Raw genomic sequence first — 17,148 nt, forward strand, 5'->3', positions numbered from 1 at the left:
GCACTTTACAATCTGTACATAATGTTAGCACACATGCACACATGCACAAATGCACACATGAACACATGCACACATGCACACATGCACACATGCACACATACACACACGAACACATGAACACATGCACACATGAACACATGCAAACATGAACACATGAACACATGCACACATGCACAGAAATACACTGCTCGCCACAGCACACAACCACACCAGCAATCCAACACATACACAATAGTGGGTGATGGTGGATGATAGTATCACAAAGCAAACAGTCACCACACACATGTCAGCAGGCAGATCATGTGTTGCTCAACACCATGCAGTGCAAGTGTAGACAGCCCTATCTAATGACATTATACATGGCTTTGATGCATGTGTGTAGTTGTTCAGTGATTGGCTACACCCTGGAACACAATGTGTACATGGAAACAACATTGCTGTGCAAGTATTATCTGCTCTGCAATGCAATGTGCATCATCACTCAATGGTATACATACCATGGCTGCATGTGTTATCTGTGTGACACATAGATTGCCATGTCTGATGACAATGTCTGTGTCCATAGCACATAATAGTGGGCACAGGTGTAGCAAATGCATGCAATGTACAGACATGGGATGAGTGGTGCATGTAGATGTGAAGGAATCCCAATGCATGACATGGACATTGCACAGTGATTATGGTGCGTGTGGGACATATTGCAGATGTGTTGTTGCCAGCCATGACATGGCATACTACACAACTGCAACATTAAACACCACACATACCCAATGTGTGTCATGTGACCTATACACCCAATAGCATTCCAGGACATATATGTGACTCTTTGTACAGATGGCGACTGTTGTGCAAAATGTGTATACAAGTATATGTAACCACACACACAACATGCTATGCATGGAGTGTATAGGTGCATATGTTTGCACACACAGAACAATGTGGTGCATAGCAAAGACTGCTATGTGTAGTACTGTGGTCACTGTAACCAGATGGGGTGTAGTACCATGTGCCATCATCATCATCATGCATCTTGTGGTCACTCATGGCTACTACTGTGTGATGCACACAGACCACCGCCTGGCATGCTGCACCTGAACTGCAGTGCCATGGATGCATTCACTATTTACACAGCCACTTTATACATGGGTGTATGAGGTGCCCAGTAGGGAGCATTGCCTAACATGACTGTGTTATGTGTTGAAGGGTGTTGCACAGCCCCATGATAGACCTCTACCCCTGAGGTACATCACATGTGTGTGGATGACATGTGGGATACTGAAGTGTAACCTTACAGCGGGTGTGTGGTTACGCCATATGTAGCATTACTTTGTGTACTGCATGTGATAAATGTCTTATGTTGTGTACAGGTGTTGCAACTATGCCTATCCAATGTGCAGTATGGGGTTGCCACAACTGGCTGTCATGCTCTGTGTATTGCATGTCATCGAGGCAGCTACTGACATTACTGAGCTGTGCAACGTCTCACAGCAAACATGCACAGCATGCATTATGCGTAGGTATGTTATGTGTACATGGCCTACACCTCACCTATGACATGCATATTTCATTACCAACATTGCAGGTATAACACACTCACCAGCATGGATCGGCTGCCCTGCTGTCACACCAGAGGGATCTATGAGAATATGAGAGTGTTCGTCAGTGGCCACAACTGTGGCCTTGCTACAGTGGGTATGCCAAACTGCAGTACAACAGTCAACAGTCACAGGTGTAGGGATATTATTCAAACTATCCGTATTGCAAAACACTAGGCAGCGGGACTGCTAAACACACAGTACACATCTCACGTACACATATTCTAACAATACAGTTAACTGTAGTCTACAGATAGGGCATGTTACCTGCTTGCTCCAGGTGGATGTCCTGGGTGACTCCGGCCTCCATTACAACACATGTCAGAGGTTGATGTAGCTGTTGTCCAGGAGCCACCACGCTTAGGAGCAGCTCCTCCGCTCTGGTGAGGGGGGGATGAATGGCCACCCCACCACCTGTGGCAAGCTGCTGTCTTTGGATATCAAACGCACGCCACTGGACTTGTCTAATTAAATCACTGCAGTGATGGCGTACCTGCTCATATGTCTGGTTATGCATGCCTATGTCATTTACCCAACTAACAAGTTCCTGCCACAGTGCAGTCCGCTCCTGCTGGTGCTGGCTGCTTCTGGAGAAGAGCCTTGTGTACAGCTGCAATAGGGTGTTGAGTATCACCTCTTCCTCATTTCCTCATCCGCTGTGTACACTGGGTTGCGTTGGTGGGCCATCTGGCTGAAAAAGATATGAACAATATGTGTGAGAGTGTCCTGTGGCACACTTTACACCTTTACCCACAGATATCACTTTACTGACATATATACCATCCTATTGTCTGTCAGAGGTTACACACGTTCAATACCACTTGTTGGTTCTCAGGCAACAACTAACTAATACTGCCTGGCTGACTCTATATATCACACCACTATACAACAGTACCTGACACACTGTTTGTGACACATTGCACAACCTCAAGACAGGGGTGTATATCACACCAATGCACAAACAGAGATGTCATCAATTGCAATGGATGTAAAGTACAGGTACAGTAGTACCAATCAACCACCCTAGTCATTGATGCTATAGCCCTGCCTAACAGATGTGTCCAGTTGTTACTATAGGTGGCATACTGCTGTAACAGACTATATATGTTGCTGGATACACACGTTAACCCTGTAACACACATATGATTGCAGCCATTGTACAGGCATAATCACACACACATCAGGCAAACATACAATGCACCACTGTATGCCAACACAGATGAGCATTACCTGTGTACCATACGGTACTGTGTACCACTACTTACACACCCTTATGCCTGCATTCTGTCCTCTGTGCAGTCTACAGGAAACACACATGACAGTGTTTCCAAGCAATGTGAATGCACACCATACTGTGCTGTTTAGGCCTACAGTTTCAAGTAGTACTACAGTTCATACTGGTGATGGATTCACCAGGAGTACCACTCACTAAGTATACATGTATTGCTTTAGCCTACAATGAGACACCACATTCATCAACAGAGAACTATGTCACATCATATGCCATACTACTATGTCTGCCTAACAGTACATTACACATCAGTTGCTGTCCTCACAGCTAAGATAGGCACTACCATGTCAGATACAACATCACACTAAGCTATTACACATTTACAGACTTTGCACACATTCAGCGTTACACTTATTCAACCTCACATAGCAGCTATTGCATTAAGTACATGTGTGAGTGCATAGTGTCATAGGTAGGTAATATGCTATTGGCCCTAGGGCCTACGGCAGCCTAGCCATATGCTACCCTGGCCTTTGACACACATGTACTTTGATTTCACTTGCCCCTGCCAACCTGAACCACAGAGGTGTTTCCTGGGGTGTATTACCAATCTCCCACACAATCATCAGGGGTATTTATAACAACTGCTAAGGAGGAGCCTTGTTTGCTATTGCTATGTGGTCTATTCCAGTGTATGGCATATCTCTGAGATGGGAACCTATCCCTCCAGCGTGTGCTGTTTAGTGCGCTGACAAGGTTTAGGGCCCTGGAGCATGTATCCCCGAGGGATTGTGATATGTTGCCATGGTGGTTGTCACTCAGCTATGGGTGTGACATACCTCTATATGTCCGGCAGAGGTCACCTCTATGTGGCCAGTATGCAATACAGTGTAGTTGTGGTTTTGTGAGTCAGTCTGCATAGGGCATCTGTTTGCAGCCAGTATTACCCTTTGGGAGGTCTGCCTGTGGCCTGTTTACCTGGTGTAGCTGTCATGTGAAGTATATACCACACAGGGCATTGTGATGAGTAATGGGGAACTCTACCCTATACTTCCATAGATGACACACCTGTTATCATGACACCATACCACACAGACAGATTACAGGTGTAGTGTGGCACTGTCTTCATCAAAGTGGAGGCTACTGTCTACCTGTGTCCCATGCTCCCTTATCACACCTTCACTGTTAGGTAGATCTCTACCTATGTGGTAATTAATGGATACACTGTTTTGGGAAGGTGGAATAGCACTGCAGTATCAACACTTGTCTACAGTCCATGCTTTGGTCACCACACACCTGTTGTGGTACATATGACCCTGTGTCTCTCTGTCTCTCTCACTCTATATGTATATATATATATATCTATCTATATATATATATATATATATATATATATATATATATATATATATATATATATATATGTGTGTGTGTGTTTATATATATATGCATATCTATATAGGTTCATAGGTTCATAGGTTCAAACTAGGCTATCTGCCCTAGGACATTTATAAGCCTAGCCAGAGTATGTTTGGCTTTCGCCACCCATTTTAAATTAATTTTGCTATGCCCTTTTTCGAGGTTAGTATACTGTGCCTCTGTCTAACAGTGACACAGAAGTGATACCCGGGGTAAACCTACGATCTCCCATCCACTCATCAAGATTCCTCTTGAAGAGAGTCAATGAGGGACTCTGCCTAACCTGGACTGGGATTTTATTCCAGAGTGAAGGGAGCCTCTGGGTTATGAATCTGTCCCTCCAGCATGTCCTATTTATTTCAGTGCTGAGGTTCAAGTCTCTCGAGCATGTAGCTCAATGGGATTTGGATTTTTTGAGGTGCAGCATGTCCCTTAATTCCGGGTTGGACATGGCTTTATATGTCAGGCACAGGTCGCCTCTGAGCAGGCAGTATGCCACTGAGTAGAGCTGGAGTTTCTTTAACCGGGCAGCATATGGCATCTGTTTGAGCCCTTTGATCCTCTTGGTGAGGTACTTTTGGGGTCTTTCCAGTTGCTACAGGTGTTGGGTAAGGTACATCCCAAAAGGGGCATTGTACTCGATTATGGGCCTGATGAGGGATGAGTAAAGAGGCACGATGACCTCCCCTAATCTAGATGTGAATCCCTTCATGATTAGGTGGGCTATATAAAATGTTTTTCTAACCACTTTGGCCACGTGGTTGTTAAATGAGAGATTGCTATCAACTTGGGTCCCCAGGTCCCTAATTACTTCTTCTGTACTTAATGGATTACCACCTATGTGGTAATTTGTGGGCACTTTTCTTTTGCCAAAGGGGATGACTATACACTTTTTGGTGTTTAGCTTGGGGCCATGGCTCTAGCACCAGTTGTCTGCTTCTATGAGGCCCTTTTGGAGGATACTTGTGTCGGCTGGAGAGTTGATTATGGCACCCAGTTTGCAGTCATCTGTGAACTTTGTCAGCCACAGACATTCTGTGTTGGCCTGTACCTCCGAGAAATATATACCAAACAAGAGAGGTCCCAGGACTGAGCCTTGTGGGATGCCACTTGTAACTGGTTTGGAGTCTGACATGGCTCCAGCAATTCTAACCATGTGGGTTCTGTCCTTGAGCCAGTTTGCAACCCATCTAGTGACATAGGGGTTTATATTTAAGCTGGTGAGCTTATCTATAATGCCCAAGTGGGGTATTGTATTGAAGATTTTTGTGAGGTCCAGGTAGGCTGTGTGGACTACCTTCCCTTGGTCAATGGCCTTGGTGACTGTTTCAAAGAAGTCGACCAGGTTTAAGAGGCAGGATCTGCCCTTAACAAAGACGAACTGGGTAGGATCCAGTGTCTGTAGGTCCCCAATATCTTTATTTATGAGGTCCATGATGATCCTTTCCATAGCTTTGCAGACCAAGCTAGTCAGGCTTATGGGGCGATAGTTTCCAGGGTCCGTTGAGGCACCACCTTTGTGGAGAGGGACCACTGTTGCTGTACGCCACTCTTTGGGTACATATCCTGTGGTGAGGCTGAGATTGAACAGTAGCTTTATGTTTGGGTTTAGCTCTTCTTGGAGTTCATGTAGGACACAGCCCGGGACACCGTCTGGTCCCATTGATGCTGTGTTTTTTGCTTTGGAGAGGGCGGCTCTTACCTGAGCATCTGAGATGTCAGGGGGGTAGCACTCTGCTGGGATAGATATTTGCCCTTTTGGTGGGGAGGGGGGGAGAAGTTTGCACTGAACCTGTCAGCTAGGATGTTGGCAATGTCTGTGGGTTCGGTGTATTTTTTGTCATTTTGGACTAATTCTGAGCATATCTGGGAATTTCCACCCAGGTTCCTAGCATAACTAAAGAAAGCCTTGTGATTATCCTTATTGTCCTGTGCAATTTTTCTCTCGAAGCTGGCCTTAGACGATTTTATGAGTGCCCTTAGTTTTTTGCTAATACTGATCAGAGATGCCTTCCCTTTTTGGGATTTTGCTCTATCATGTTGTAGCTTCCTCCTTCTATTGTATAGTTTGTTTATGGCTGGGGTCCACCAGACAGGACGTCTGCCTTTGGAGGATTGGGTCTTGGTTTTATTTGGGATTGCATGATCCATGCATTCCAGAAGGTGTTCATAGAATGCATTTATAAAGGATTCTGCGGTCTGGGCCGTATTTTCCAAAGGCCCGGGGGCTTTGTAGGATTCCACCTCGGTTCTGAGGAGTGTGAAATTTGCTTTAGAGAAGTTTTTCACTGTGGTTTTCTGGGCAGGGGGCGGGGTCAGGATGTGAATATCCAGTGAGATCAGTTTATGGTCTGATCTTACCAGTGAGGGATACACTTCTGGTCTGGAGCATAGAGTCCCCATGTCGGTGATGATCAGGTCCAGTATGTTTTCCCCTCTTGTGGAAGTGGTAACAAGTTGTTCCATAGCATTTGAGTTTATGAATTCTAGGAACCTTTGGGCTAGGGTGTTGGAGCTGGAATAATGCTCCCAGTCTATGTTTGGGTAATTGAAGTCACCCTATATAATGGTGTTTGGAGAGACCTTCATATTTTCCAGTGTTCTCAGGAAGGCAAAGTGTGGTTCCTGGGTTTGGGAGGGTGGTCTGTAGCAGGCTATAAACTGGAAGGCAGTTTTACCCACTGTTAGTTGCACATGGATAGTCTCTGATGCTTCGTACTTTGCCACCAACCTGGAGGTGTGGGTATCTTTGATGAATATCGATACTCCCCCGCCTTTTGTGGTTCAGTCCAAGTTTTGGGGCTGAAAAGCATGGTATGAGGTATAACCTGGTAGTGCTGGGGTGCTCTCGGGAGCCCTGAACCTGGTTTCTGTTACTGCACAGATATCGATGTTCTCCATGCTAAGGAGTGTTTTGAGTGTGTGCATCTTGAGGTTTAGACTTCTGGCATTGAGTAGCATTATTCTTAGTTTCTTATCCCTTGTGATACTTATGGAGGTGGTTTTGTCTTTTGAGCCTTGCCTAAAAAAGGCACTATGGGGGTAGAAAGAGCCTTTGCCAATATCCGAAAGCCCAGGGGTGACAGGTGCAAGCCGTCCCTAGCGAAGCATCGTGGCTTGTCGAGCATATCATCCCAGGCTGACAGGCATTGGATCCCCTTTGTATGACACCAGTACTTAAGCCAATTGTTGAAATTGATCATCTTGTCTTCATATTGTGGCATCATTCTTGGTGAGGGTAAGATGCTACTCAAGGTCAGGGTCATACCAGCCTGGGCTACATGATCAGAGAGTTCCTCTATGTCTCTTTTCATGTAGTCCAGGGAGGTATGTCTCAGGTCATTCACACCAGCATGGACAATGACTGAGTCATATTTGTACTTGCCTTGGAGTGACCTGAGTGCTTGTGTTATGTGGCGGGTCCTAGCACCCAACAGGCTGCTCACCGTGACCTTCTCCTTGTTCAGCCTGGTGAGCAGGACGACAGTGTGCCTGACGATAGAGTCACCTATTACAAGTGTATCAGGTGTGTTGTTTAGCCTTAAGGGCTGTGACTGTTCGGCACACTGGCTTTGTGAGATATGTGTTGCATGTGTTTTGTTTTGGGGTAGCGGTTGCTTGGGTGTCTGCTTTGGAGGTCTCTGCTGCTTAGGCAGATCTTTATTTAGAGCCTCAGAGTATGTTTTTGTGTGATTATGTGTTTGGTTTGCTGTCGTGGTAGGTCTATGTGAGACTGGAATTGTAGTGAGTGTGGTTTCCTTCTCCTCCTGACTGGTTATGCCAGTACTGAGTTGAGAGAGCTTAGCGTCCAGTTTGGCTATATGGTTGCATCTCTCACATGTGTTGGAATTTTTTGGGAGGAGGAGAGGGTTGTCTGTGTACATGAGGCAGTTGTAACATTGCCTCAATATTCCCAGATTCACCAGCTGGACCGGAGAGGAGATTGACAACTGACCTTTGGACATGCTAGAATAATTTGGGGAATTCCTTTATAATTGAAAACAAGGGCCAATGGGGAGTGAGGGTGTAGTGCTTTTAATTTTTAGTGCTGACTTATATAATTGCTTTAGTGAGCAAGTGCCAGGTAACTTTAGTGCAATGTGTTACAGGTAACTTAAATGCAAAAATGACAAACAGTAACTTTCTTTCAAGTGAAACAAGGAAATAAGTACAGTAAGCAATGCAGATATCACTAGGGATCCACAGAAGCGCCGAGAAGCCGCGTTTTAGGTGGAATTTGCGTTCCAGGGAAATAACAAGCAAACAAACAACAAGCATACAAACAAAGCTAGATTTAGCAGGCCTGGATCTAGTCTATGCTACAACAAACAAGGTGTACCAATTTCAGCAAGAAACAGTTCAAATATGCAGGCACTATAAACCTTTAGCCAGAAATTCCCAGCTCAGAAGGGCAGAGTCCAGCCTCTACTCCCACAAGAGTGCAGACCACAAACCTTCTTAATGTAAAATAACTGGCCTGAAGCCCAAGTGCATAAACCAGAACTAATACACTTTAAGAATAACAGACACTGAGCTCTCAGTCAGCAGTTCCCAACTTAGAAGGATGAAAGCTACCTGTCCTGCCACCACAGTGCATGCCACAAACCTTCCTAATGTAAAGCAACTGGTCTGAAGCCCAAGTGCTTAATCCAAAAGACTTAGAATGATAACTACACTTTAATCAAGTTACTACCAAGCAGTAATAAATATAATTGAATACTTTAAAGAATGCCTGGATTAGTGCTCAAGTTATACAAACATGGATGTACATATAGGCACATGTACAGTCCACCTTTCATGGTGGGGATATCACTTATGCGACAGTTGTGGGATTTACATGTATGTGATTAAATTGCACAGTGTTGTGCAGAATGCATGTGGGTGTCCTCAGCCCTTGTAGCATTTGCTTGCCTCACTGTCTGTAACACAGCAGATCTGCAGGGGTGCTTTTCCACTATTTATGTGGTGTAGTAAGACAAGGATGGGGGCACCAGGAAGTGTGGTAGGGGGTGCCGTGGAGCCCTTTTGCCTAGGGCACCGGTTGACCTAAGGCCACTCCTGCGCACTGCATGCTGTCTTCTAGGCCACACACTACGACCTGCATGGATATATGCACATATCAACCTTCACTGACAGATAGCTGTCCTCCCTTCACTAACAGCTGCAGTATGTCCCTTGCCCTATGCACATGTGCAGATACAGATAGATACATACTGCTGCCACACATGGATGATTTGCAGTGTGTAGAGTACTCTTCAGGAACATCTACAGCATGCCAACACATACATGTGAGTTACATACCTTACCTTTGTATTTCCCTGCTCCGTGTGTTATGGTTTTGTAGTTTTGTTTTGTTTTTATTGGTGGTTTCTTTTGGGTTTTCACCATCTATTTAACCTTCAGTCTCTGTTTCTCACTCTGTTCTGTCTCTGTCTCAGTCTGTGTCTATGTCTGTGTTTCTCTCTCTCTCTCTCTCTCATTCTCTATCTCACAGCACCTGCAATGATATAATTGCATGTGTGGACTGCAGGTACAGCCTGCTTTTCTAGGTATCTGCACTTGTGCATGTGATAGCCTCTGCACCAATTGCTGCCCACCGTTCAGTAATTGCATGCAGCCTGCTGTTTGGTGATTGCATTACTCACTGTGATCGCAGCCCACTGCTATAAAATGCTAGGTTAGGTAGGCGTAGCCCTTTCAGATTTCCAAAGTGGGCCCCATGCTTGTTTGCTCTGGACACCATTGTGTCAGTCTGAAGGTTGGTATATGTCTCTTATCTGATGCTAGGGTTGTAGCCAGTTATATGCATGTTGTACTGATACCTGCATGTTGCTGCTTCCAGTACACGCATCTCAGTGTAGACATGTACGCACCCCTCCAAATGCTAACACAGGATACATGGGAGTATGTACTTTTTTCTCACTTACACAATTAGGCCTTACAAATGTGGTTATTGCACTGTATTCCTGTGGCCAGTATTTATCCTGGTCTGATACTGTGTGGTGTTTGTAAGGTGCTACTGTAACATTATTCCCTGCTAGGATGGCTGGTTCTCCTTTCACAGTCATTTCATGCAATTCCACAACCACTGCTGGTAAAGACCCACAGAAAAGGGTTTGTGTTATACCATTCCTAATTTCCATTTACATTCCCTCATTGTAATGCATGATATATTTATTTCAGAACCAAGCTATTTGCATATCTGCTGTGGCTTAGTGGTAATTCATGCAGTCTGTTGTGTCAGTAGTCTGGGGTTTGAGACTGGCAGAGGTTTTTACTTTTGCTGCTCAGCAGAACAAGGGCCCTGCCATAGAGTGACTAAGGCACTTTTAAGCAGTTGTAAGTGGGTTTGCGTGGGTTTGTGCGATGCTTAGCGATGTTAAGCTAAGTGCACACATGTGCACACTCACTTAACCCACTTACTACTGCTTAAAAGTGCTTACTCCCGCTAAACCCCGTGCTAATTTCTTAGAAAGAAAAGAAAATGGGGAGATAGTACAGTGGTGAAAAAGGGGGCACAAAGAGGGAAAGACAGTAGGAAAACAAGCTCGAGATGTGCAGGACGGGTGTAGGGAAGGTCCATAGCTGCCCATTTCTTTACCAGCAACAGCTGTGCATATGTTGCAAGTTTGGAGTGAAATTTGAAACCTTCCACCCCTGACAGAGGGGTGAGGACAACATAGTTTCTTGTACTGTCAATTAGAATTATCAGTGTACATGTCCAATGGGCATGTGTGCGAAATGGGAAGCTATGTATGGGGCGTAATTCTTTTTCGGGTACATATTGCCTTTTTTTTTTTTCAGGGGAGAGTGGAAAGTGAGGTAGAGGAAGTAGGTATATTTGGGGAGGTAGGTTGGGTAGGTAAACAGACAAGACAAACAAGATGCATACAGGGGCCGAGTATGACACATGTGGTGGGTGAACACAAGTGACGGGGATGGATATTTGGAAATCGCAAGCCCATGAGCCCACAGATGGTAACAGTGGGACTGAGATCCCCACCCATGGGCAGTCACCACTGGACCTTCACAGACCCAAGGGTCGCTGTGCTGGGGGCTGCGTAGGAAGGGCAGGCTCACCCGTGAGTTGCACCACTCTCGCCTCGAGCTGGAGTAGGGGATCAGTGACTAAACGCTGGATCTCCCTACGCACCACAACCCAGACCCTTCGAAGGGTGACAGGAGGCCCTTCTCTGCCCAAGCTTGCAGGGAGGGTGAGCCCCATCCCCTGCAGTGCTTCCACCCGAAGGTAGCACAGGACCTACGGAGGAGGGTGGCCCAGGCTGGGCCCCAGACCTGCTGGTGCCAGGTGCAACTGCCAGCTGAGGAGGGACAGGTGGGTCCGCTGGGACCGGCCTTCCCATACATTCTGTGATTAGGTGTGTTTAATTACAACATAGACAACAGCATTCCAAGTTAGTTGTAACAGCATGCAGTAATATTCCCATTAACCCAACACACCAGGGTTACAACAGTTGAACAGCAAGCATAACACATGCATGTATTGAACGACAGTGGACATTCCAACAGCATGCAGGGATGATTGGTGGCAACAGGCCACCAAGATTGTGGTGTTTTAACAGGGGACATGCATCAAAGTAAGTGCAGATTTTATATAACAATAGGACATATGTCCCAACAAATGTTATGAGATTAGACATACCCACTGAGGTGTGGAATTGCATTGTTTATGCACATGGAGTAGGGTATAAAAAGAAACCTCCATTAACATCTTATTAGTACTTTAACTGTACACTACATTCCTATTGACTGCAGGTGTATATCCCCTACATGTATTCTTACACTAGGCAACATGCATTTGATTGCGCTATGGTTTTTGCTACTTCATGATATACCTGGCCTATATCTGACATGGTAACTGTCCAGGATGCAGATGTTACTGCTACATACTTGTATTAAATTGATTTGTTTATGTATCTGCACATCTGGATGTGTTCACATGGCTTTTTCACTTGTTTTCACACAACCTTACTTTTCAGGTAGCACACTAACATTTCTGGGGAGCACCTTGACAGGCTTCTCATGTGTCAGATTTACCTATGCATGTCAGCCATTTCACAACTGTTTAGGACTGTTGCATACTTCACAGCTACTGGCACTTCCTTCATCCACTTTATATGGGACTGCACTATTGGGGGTTGTCAGCACTTACTACAACAGAGTAACATTTCTTCACTGCAAGGGTACAACAACATTTCTGAGTAACTGGCACATACACACTGCAAGTATTATACCTTTCTTACTTACAATAAAACTCTTTTCTACAGGCTCTCTCCTGTATTTGACATTACACTGCATACAGTAGACCTATTCAGGACATGTTATACCTTTATTGATAGGTTACAAGACTGTTTTACAGGCTCATTCACTTTTTATCTATGACAGTGCATGCAGAGATAGTATTCCAGACATGTTTTTGCTTTATTCATCGGTTACTACGCTCTATTCCTGGCTATCTGACTTATGATATGTAACAGTACATGCAGAGAATTTATTCAGGGAATGAATGTTTTATACTTCACAGCTACTGCCACTTCCTTCATCCACTTCATATGGGACTGCACAACTGTGGGTTGACAGCACCTAATACAACAATACTATTTATTGTTGCACGGGTTCAACAACATTTCAAAGTAAGTGACACAGACACACTCCAAGTTTTATACCTTTATTAATTACATTGAACACTCTTTTCTACAGGCTCTCTCCTTTACTTGTTATTACAGTGCATACAGAAGACATATTCAGGACATATTATACCTTTCTTGATAGGTTACAACACTCTTTTTCAGGCCTGCTCACTTATATGTTATGACAGTACATGCAGGGATAGTATTCCAGAATTATTTTACCTTGATTGGTGGGTTAGTAATAAACTCAATTTTGAGAATCACATTAACTCTACTATAAAAAGTGTAAACAAAAATATAGAATTAAACCATTTCTTACCCCAGCTACTAGAATTACCTTAGCCAGGACCCATCTAATATCTGCTTTACTCTATGCATGTCCTATTTATACCAACCTGCCAAAAAAAACCTTAATAAACTAGTTACATCCTGCAACAACATTGCTAGATTTCCTACCGGATCTCCTTTTAGAACCCACCACTGCCTTAATCTAAAACAACTTGGCTGGCTCGAACTTCCTAATCAGGTTAAACTTCAACAACTACTAATAGCTCACAAAACCCTGTACCTACCCACCAAAACTCCAATACTCACCAATCTTATTACCCCTTATTATAACCTGAAACATCTACGCTCCACTAACAAACTTCTGATCAACATTACTACACCTAATAACTCTGCAGAAGATGGCTTATTCTCCACCTCAGTTGGGAAACACTGGAACACATTACCTGCTGATATCACATCCCTGACTTCTCTTCCTATTTTCAAGAAGAATCTCAAATTGTACCTTAATAAAAAATGGCTCTGCCCCTGTATTAACCCTGACTAGCTTGATCTTCTGTCTCCTACCTCCCTTTCCTTCTCCCCTTTCTCTAACCAATAACCCAATAAATGTTTTCTAAAGTTCCACAGCTACTCTTTAAGACAGGAAACTTACCCTTTGAACAAGTACTCAAAAGCTTCCCTTCTTTCCTCTCTTCTTAGGTGTATGTTTTGCCTCCCCTTCATAAAAGTAACTTTTTCAGCCCTATGAAAATAATCTAATCCTCTACTCATCCTAATATATCTCCGATACCTTTCCTATCTTTACTTCACCTCTTTCTCACTTTATCCTTTCTTTTATTCTAAGCTACCTTGAAAATATTGTTTCTTCTACTCATCTCAAAAAAAAAATGTACATATTTTATCTTTTTTAGTTTTTTTATTTTTTCTATTTACTGATTTGACTGTCTTAACTTTTATTTAGACTGATTTTTTACTATGTATTAAAACTTGGAGCTTTTCTCCCCGGGCCTCTACTGAAAATGGACATATATCCAGTTAGACTAGCCCGGTCAACAAATGTAAAATAAAAATAAATAGTACACTCTATTTCTGGCTCACTGACGTTTGTTATATAACAATACATGCAGATGATTTAATCAGGACATTTTATTGCTGTATTATTGGGCTTAAACACTTTTCTCATGCTCACTCACATATATCATGTAACAATACATGCAAAATATTTACTAACCTGCCTGGTGGTGCAGCCTTAGCAGCTTATCTGCATAGGCTTGCTGATTCATAGCGTGAGCACCTGCAGCTGTGGAGTAAATAAAGGGATATTGAGACATACCTATCCATTATTTAGACTATATTAGGTTATCTTATATACTGCATTCCATGGCTACCTACTTAGTAGTGAGGCATCCCGCATTTGACGGGCCTCCTGGATCTACTGGTTCAGAAGGTCCTGCTTCCACCTCTTCAGGTTTGCATGGTAGTGATGGATCTGCTCACCAGTCCGAGGGACGCTTGTGGCACTGGTGAGTTCATAAGCCAACCGGTTCCAAGCCTCCGCCTTATACTCCATTCCTTGGACCTGGCCCTGCAGGAGTCGAGTCTCATGTCGATGGACTAGGAGCCAAACCATATATCTTGACTCCTCTATGCCCCAGCATTGCGCTCGAAAGCATGTACCCTCTCCAGCACCAGACATTCTAACTGCAGATGGGAGCTACAATCAGTTTTGGCAAGTATTCCCGCCTATGCGGCTTAAATATGCAGCATTTCCTGCACTTTTCTGTGATTGGCCATTTTGAATATTCTCGGCTGACTGCAGACCTGCTTAGCAATGGTTAATCATACATTTATTACTATATATATGTTAAGAGTGGCTGTTTATCCTAAGCTGTCGTGGCTTAGTGGTTCAGTACTTTGATTATGGTGCACAGTGTTCTGGGTTCAGACCTTATCATTGCATTTTATTTTACTACTGTCCAGACAAGTTAGGGGGCATGGCTGTGTTTAAGCAACTTTGCTCTACGTTGCTCCACGTTGCCCGATGGTGTGCTGGTTGGTGTAGCGCACGCCTCCGTGCAAACCGTTTGCGCTGGGTAAAGCACTATTTAGCTTTGGGCAACTATTTTGCCCTGGGTAAAGCATGATTTAACTATGGGCAACTACATTGCGCTGGGTAAAGCGCAAGTTAGCTAGGGGCAACTATATTGCGCTGGGTGAAGCGCTGCTTAACTGCAGGCAATTTTATATTGGGATCCTTTAAAGTATTTATTTTATTCACTGATACATTGGCCATTTCACTGCTTTTTAGTTATGTTTAAACATATATCTTGGGTATTATTCCATATACTGATTTAAAAAATAAATATGAAAGGGAGTGATGGGACTCGAACTGTGAATGCCTCTTCTTTGTGCGAACACTCTACCATTATGCTATTGCTATTTGGTGTGAGTTGAATAAACATTCTTTCTTATGCTCTTCCATGTCAGAATTGCTAACTGTAGCTAAGCAATGGGGCACACCCACGCACACACGCGCAAATACGGGCAGCTATTTTGGGAATTTAAAAAAAATTTAATGTTATACGTTTTAGATGTGTGATGGGGGTTTACAATATCAGGCAGTGAGGTGTTGGGTGCAGGGACATTTGAGCGGACTCTCTCTTGTTTATTTCCTTTTATTTTCAACACTTGCAGGGGGGTGGACATTTAGACTGCTCGGCAGTCGGACAAACCCCTGCTTTCTTACACGGTCTGTGTAAGACTTACGGTTGAGTCAGCGTGCCCTCATGCATATTCATGGCATTCTGAGGTCATACTGTTCAACTGCAGCCTCCAAGTAAGACTTATTAAGTCTTACACGGAGGATTCGTGAATCTGGGGGTATATGTTTAGCTATACTGATGAAAAAAGTCTTGCCCACAGCAATACAAGACTGTTTCAAAATACAGTCAAGGAAATGGACACCATTTCATTAAGTCAGTACAAGGCAGGAATGTTATACTCTTTGGTTCCCTGAAGGGAATTGACAGAAGGTTATACATCCAGAATAATTTGACGGTTTACATCTGTCAAATATAATCATCAGTGACTAATGCATCATATCTCTCAACTGTATAGATTTTTGCAGAATTTCCAGATTTTTATCTCATATTTTTGGTCTGTTCCTCGTAAAGTCTGTGGTATTTTGAGAATTCACTGAGGATTGAAGTCACTAAATAATGGCATACATTTCAGTTTCAGACTTCATATCCTTCAGAAAATGCATACTAACACAAACCCTGTTATTCTAGTCATGTTTTAAGTTTATAAGAGCAATATTTAAAATCTGTCCCTATTTTTGGTCCTCTGCCCCCCCTCATTATTTTAGGCTTTGTCCAGATTTCTTGTGCTTAAAGGTTGAGAAGTATGAAATCCATGCCATATAAGTTGCATGCAATACTGCCATTTTATCAAAAGAGAACCAAGGCATTGTGAATACTCAATGATATTGACCAGCTCTGTTAATATTGAATATTGGGATCCTACTCTCTTTTAGTGAAGGGTTAGAGTACCTGCTTAAACCTTTACCTATATCCAGTGCATTGATCAAATCTTGCAAACCCCATACTGCCAGCCTTTTGTGGGAGTTATCAATATACACATTCCAAACTGCTTGCTATGCACTTTAAAATGTAACTTGACTATAAACCAGAAGCTCATCTCCTGAAATCAGAAATGTTAATGTTTGCTATAATGCATTTTGACTCTGGGGACAAACAGGTATCCAGAACTATAATGTTTCACACTGCACCTGCTCTTGCCATAACTCATAACTTTGTTTGCTCAAGATTAAGTACAAAGTCGGAAATAATGGAGGACAAAGACCCCAGATCAGAGGCAATTTTTTAAATGTTACTCATAAATTTAATTGAACATCAGGTTTTACATCAGCAAGCATTTTCTGAACAATAAGTATGAAATTTTA

The sequence above is a fragment of the Protopterus annectens genome, chromosome 1.part2, assembly GCF_019279795.1.
Source record: "Protopterus annectens isolate FY-2018-M chromosome 1.part2, PAN1.0, whole genome shotgun sequence".
In the NCBI taxonomy this organism is placed as follows: Eukaryota; Metazoa; Chordata; order Ceratodontiformes; family Protopteridae; genus Protopterus; species Protopterus annectens.